Consider the following 6,000-nt stretch of genomic DNA (forward strand, 5'->3'; position numbering starts at 1 on the left):
CTATCCCTCTAAACCCTTCATATTCATATACCTATCCAGATGCCTTTTAAATGTTGCAAGTAGACCAGCCTCAACCACTTCTTCTGGCAGCTCATTCCATAAACACACCACTCTCTGTGTGAAAAAGTTGCCTCTTAGATCCCTTTGACATCATTCCCCTCTCATTCAAAATCTCTAGTTCTGGACACACCTACCCCATGGAAAAGACCTTGTCTATTTATTCTATCCATGCCCCTCACAGTTTTATATGCATCTATAAGGTCACCCCTCAGCCTCCAAAGCTCCAGGGAAAACAGCCCCAGTCTTTTCAGCCTGTCCCTATAGCTCAAATCCTCCAACCCTGGCAACATCCTTGTAAATCTTTTCTGAACACTTTCAAGTTTCAAAACATCCTTCCACTAGGAAGGAGACCAGAATTGCACACAATATTCCAACAGTGGCCTAACCAATGTCCTGTCCAGCCGAAACATGACTTCCCAACTCCTGTACTCAATACTCTGACCAATAAAGGAAAGCATACCAAATGCCTTCTTCACTATCCTATCTACCTGCAACTCCACTTTCAAGGAACTATAAACCTGCACTCCAAGGTCTCTTTATTCAGCAACACTCCCCAGGACCTTAACATTAAGTGTATAAGTCCTGCAAAGATTTGCTTTTCCAAAATGCAGCACCTCGCATTTATCTAAATTAAACTCCATCTGCCACTTCTCAGCCCATTGGCCCATCTGATCAAGATCCCATTGTACTCTGAGGTAACCTTTTTCACTGTCCACTACACCTCCAATTTTCATGTCATCTTCAAACTTATTAGCTATACCTCCAATGTTCATATCCAAATTATGCATATAAATGACGAAAGGTAGTGGACCCAGCGTCGATCCTTGTGGCACTCCACTGGTCACAGGCCTCCAGTCTGAAAAACAACCCACCATCACCACCTTCGTCTTCTACCTTTGAGCCACTTGTGTATCCAAATGGCTAGTTCTCCCTATATTCCATGAGATCCAGCCTTGCTAATCAGTCTACCATGAGGAACCTTGTTGAGTGCCTTACTGAAGTCCATATAGATCACGTCCACTGCTATACCCTCATAATCCTCTTTGTTACTCCTTCAAAAAACTCAACCAAGTTTGTGAGACATAATTGCCCCCTCACAAAGACATGCTGACTATCCCTAATCAGTTGTGCTCTAAAAAAGTTGGAAATTGTACCTGTACTTAATAAAAGAATAAAGAATATTAAAATGATTACTGCAGCTGGGTTGTGAGATTTATTTACTATTTGCTGGCATGAATTTCATTCATTTGTGCAATTTCACTTAAGTGCTGTTTTGACAGTTAGTTGCTTAGAGGGATAACAGCCCAGTTAAAACATATTTGACAAGTACATACCAACAGGGGAATTTATGTGGTGTTCTGTTATCTATTCAGACTCCGGAGATTGTTGGTAAGGGCTGATCAATATTATAATGCTTCATGGAGACATGAAGGCAGATATGGTATTGCTCTCAACGCTACACGTATTTAGAAATAGCAAGAACTGATAAGGTATGAAAATGCAGTAATGGCTTTGAAAGGGCTATTTTGATTAGAAAAGGTTGTTTTAAATTTGGTCTGATTAGGTTAGATTCCCTACAGTGTGAAAACAGGCCCTTTGGCCCAACAAGTCCACGCCAACCCACTTCCCTCTGACTAATGCACCTAACACAATGGGCAATTTGGCCTGACCAAATCACCTGCCCTGTACATCTTTGGACTGTGGGAGGAAACCCACACAGACTCAGGGAGAATGTGCAAACTCCACACAGAGAGCTGGCCCAGGCTGGAATCGAACCTGGGTCCCCGGCGCTGTGAGGCAGCAGTGCTAACCCCTATGCCACCTGTGGTCTATCTTGTGTGAGTAAAATATACTACAGAACTGTTATTTTATGAATTAATGAAACTGATAAAGTAGGGAGCTATGAATGAATGAAATGGGAATGCGATGTCCATTTGTGAGTGGGTTAGTAAAGGAATTATGAATGAGTAAATGTAAAGCGTTTGTGAATGGGAAATATAAAGTGCTTGTGAGTGAGTTAGTGAAGGGACCTAGAATGTAATAACTCACACTACAAACTAACAAGCAGCAAGTAATTTGGAGGCCTTGATCATACAAAGATTTGAGTACTGGAGTTAAGAAGTTCTGCTGCAATTGTAAAGAGCTTTGGATTATTTTGTATAGTTATAGTCTCCTTACCTAAGGAAGAATATACACTTGCAATGCAGGAAATTCAATGACGGTTCAACAGTCCAACTCCTGGAATGGCAAGATTGTGCTATGGAGGGACGTGGTTAAGGATACTGGGTCTGTGTTCTAGAGAGTTTATAGGTGATTTCATTGAAACTTTCAAAGTTCACAGGTCACATCTCAGTGTGAAATGGAACGTTAAGGACTGAGATGCAGAAGAATTTTTTCACTCAGAGGATCATGAATCTTTGAATTCTCTAACCCAGAGGCCGTGGATGTATACCCAGACATTCGGTATATTCAAGACGGAGATTGATAGATATTAAAGATATTAAGGGATATAGGAACAATGTGAGAAAATAACATTGAATTTGAATTGGAGATGCAGGTGTTGGGCTGGGGTGTACAAAGTTAAAAATCACACAGCATCAGGTTATAGTCCAACAGGTTTAATTGGAAGCACACTAGCTTTCAGAGCATTGCCTGACGGACAACCACCTGACTGAGTTGTGGTCCGAAAGATAGTGTGTTCCAATTAAACCTGTTGGACTATACCATGGTATTGCGTGATTTTTAACATTCAATTTGAAGTTTGACTTTGATCTAGTTTAGTTGCAAAACAGGCTCAGTGGGTCAAAGTGTATCTGATTAACTCCTACTTCCCAATTTCCGATATTTGAATAAAATCCATCTTTATGTTACTCATCTCTATGATTATTCCAGCATTTTCCTAATTTCTGTATGCAGATATATTAAAGCAGAACTTTATCTTGAGCATTAGAAGAATCATATTCAAATTAAAAACAAATCACTGGAAAAACTCAGCAGTCTTGGCAGCATCAATGGGGAGAAAACAGAGTTAACATACCAGGTCCGAGTAACGCTTCTTCAAAAATGATCATAGTTGGGAAAGTTTGCTAAATGCTAAAGTTGGGTTGGAGGGAGTAGGGAGGAGTAAATAGAATAGAATAGAATAGAATCTCCACAGTGTTAAAACAGGCCCTTTGGCCCAACAAGTCCACACCAACACTCCAAAGAGTTACCCACCCAACCCCTACCCTATCATCCTGTATTTACCCCTGAGTAATGCACCTAATCTACACTATGGGCAATTTAATATGGCCAATTCACCTAACCTGCACATCTATGGGTTGTGGGAGGAAACCCACACAGACACAGGGAGAATGTGCAAACTCCACACAGACAGTTACCTGAGCCTGGAATTGAACCCAGGACCCTAGTGCTGTGAGGTAATAGTGCTAGCCACTGAGCCATTGCAATATGTGGAGGTGACACCCAGAGAGTAAAAACAATTGGACAAAGGATTGGGTAAAGGTTAGCCTCAGGGAATCAGTAGCTGCTAATGGGAACTATTCGTGGCTGACAATGGGTTGTGTGTGGTAGCAGCCCATGTGATGACAAGAGGTAAAAACAATGACTGCAGATGCTGGAAACCAGATTCTGGATTAGTGGTTCTGGAAGAGCATAGCAGTTCAGGCAGCATCAAAGGAGCTTCAAAATCAACGTTTCGGGCAAAAGCCCTTCATCAGGAACAGGGCTTTTGCCCGAAACGTTGATTTTGAAGCTCCTTGGATGCTGCCTGAACTGCTGTGCTCTTTCAGCACCACTAATCCAGCATGTGATGACAAGGTCTGGTGTGTGGGTGTTGGGGAAGGACATGAGAGAAGGTGCTCAAGCCCTAAAGTTGTTGAACCTGATATTGAGTCCAGAAAGTTGCCGGCTCCTCAAGTGGCAAATGAGGTGCTCTTCTTCCAGCTTGTGTTGAGTTTCATTGGAGTCCTGCCTTAAGTCTGAGACAGAGATGTTTGCTGGAAAACACAGTACTGCGTTGAAATGGCTTTTTGTGGACAGAGCATAAGTGCTCTGCAAAGTGGTCGTGTAGTCTGCGCTTCATCTCCCCAATGTAAAGGAGACCACATGGTGAATAGCAAATACCTGTACCAGTGTTTTGTTTTGATCTCCTATCCAAATTAGGCTCCCTCTGCTGGATACCTATGCAGCTACATAATGCTGTCTCATACGAACAACTTCACAGCCTGGCCTGGATTTTCCAATGGCCAGGTAGTATTTCCATGGCATAGGTGGGAGCTGTGCATCAATATTTTGTGAAATCCCTGATGTAGCAGACACCAAGGGAATTGCTCAGGAATTTAATGATTCTGATGAGTAATACTCGTGTGCCTGGAGCCTTTCCTAAACTTTCCATTTAAATCACAGAATACAAGGTGTCATTCTTATTTACCCAAGGAAATAAACTCCTGGATAACTACTAAACTGACCTTGAAATTTGCAACCCAAACTCCCTAATATCCCTTACCCCTGAGCTAGCACTCCCCTTCCCCCTTTGCTGGAGACAACACCACTCTCACACTGCCAGATGTGATATATCCTGCTTACCTGCACCTATCCCTGAACACTCCACAATGCACCAGGCACTTGATCCACCTTGCACCCTGGTACTTTGCTGACCTCACACTCTGGCACCCTCTCCATCTGGCACTGTACCCACCTGGAAGCTAACCACATCCAGCTCGTTCCTACAGTGCCCCCACACCCACTTGTATATTTATCTTTTCACAGGAGCTGTTAAAGTGGCTGTCTGTGTGGCTGAATACTTAAATCAGAGCTTACAGCAAACATTGCTGTGAAAAGGGGGGATGTGATTCGGCTTCCTCTGGCTATCCTGCACCACAAGGATGGAGCAGCATTATGATACATTCCACATTCCTGAAGGAACAGTGATTAGAATCTCCTGCCAGAAATGCAGAGCTCTGTTTGAACAGAAATGAGGAAGTAGTGCAGTGGCAATCTGCGATTGCAACTGCTCTGAAAATCCAGCCCAGAGACCGGACAGTGTAGCACACCCTTTACTCAGCTGGGTGCTATTGATTTGCTGTAAGAGTGGTGGATAATACATAAGGCAATGTTCATTGTCCATCTAGAGTCATAGAGCCATAGAGATGTACAGCATGGAAACAGACCCTTTGGTCCAACCTGGCCATGCCGACCAGATATCCCAACCCAATCTAGTCCCACCTGCCAGCACCCGGCCCATATCCCTCCAAACCCTTCCTATTCATATACCCATCCAAATGCCTTTCAAATGTTGCAATTGTACCAGCCTCCACCACATCCTCTGGCAGCTCATTCCATACATGTACAACCCTCTGCGTGAAAAATTGCCCCTTAGGTCTCTTTTAAATCTTTCCTCTCTCACCCTAAACCTTTGCCCTGTAGTTCTGGACTCCCCAAATCCAGGGAAAAGACTTTGTCGATTTATCCTATCCATGCCCCTCATAATTTTGTAAACCACTATAAGGTCACACCCCAGCCTCCGACTCTTCAGGGAAAACAGCCCCAGCCTGTTCAGCCTCTCCATAGAGCTCAAACTCTCCAATCCTGGTAACATCCTTGTAAGTCTTTTCTGAATCCTTTCAAGTTTCACAACATCTTTCCTATAGGAAGGAGGCCAGAATTGCACGCAATATTCCAACAGTGGCCTCACCAATGTCCTGTACAGGCGCAACATGACCTCCCAACTCCTGTACTCAATACTCTGCCCAATATCAGAAAGCATACCAAATACCTTCTTCACTATCCTATCTACCTGCAACTCCACTTTCAGAAAGCTATGAACCCGCACTCCAAGGTCTCTTTGTTCAGTAACACTCCCTAGGACCTTACCATTAAATGTATAAATCCTGCTAAGATTTACTTTCCCAAAATGCAGCACCTCGCATTTATCTGAAT

The sequence above is a fragment of the Chiloscyllium punctatum genome, chromosome 15, assembly GCF_047496795.1.
Source record: "Chiloscyllium punctatum isolate Juve2018m chromosome 15, sChiPun1.3, whole genome shotgun sequence".
Classification (NCBI taxonomy): Eukaryota; Metazoa; Chordata; class Chondrichthyes; order Orectolobiformes; family Hemiscylliidae; genus Chiloscyllium; species Chiloscyllium punctatum.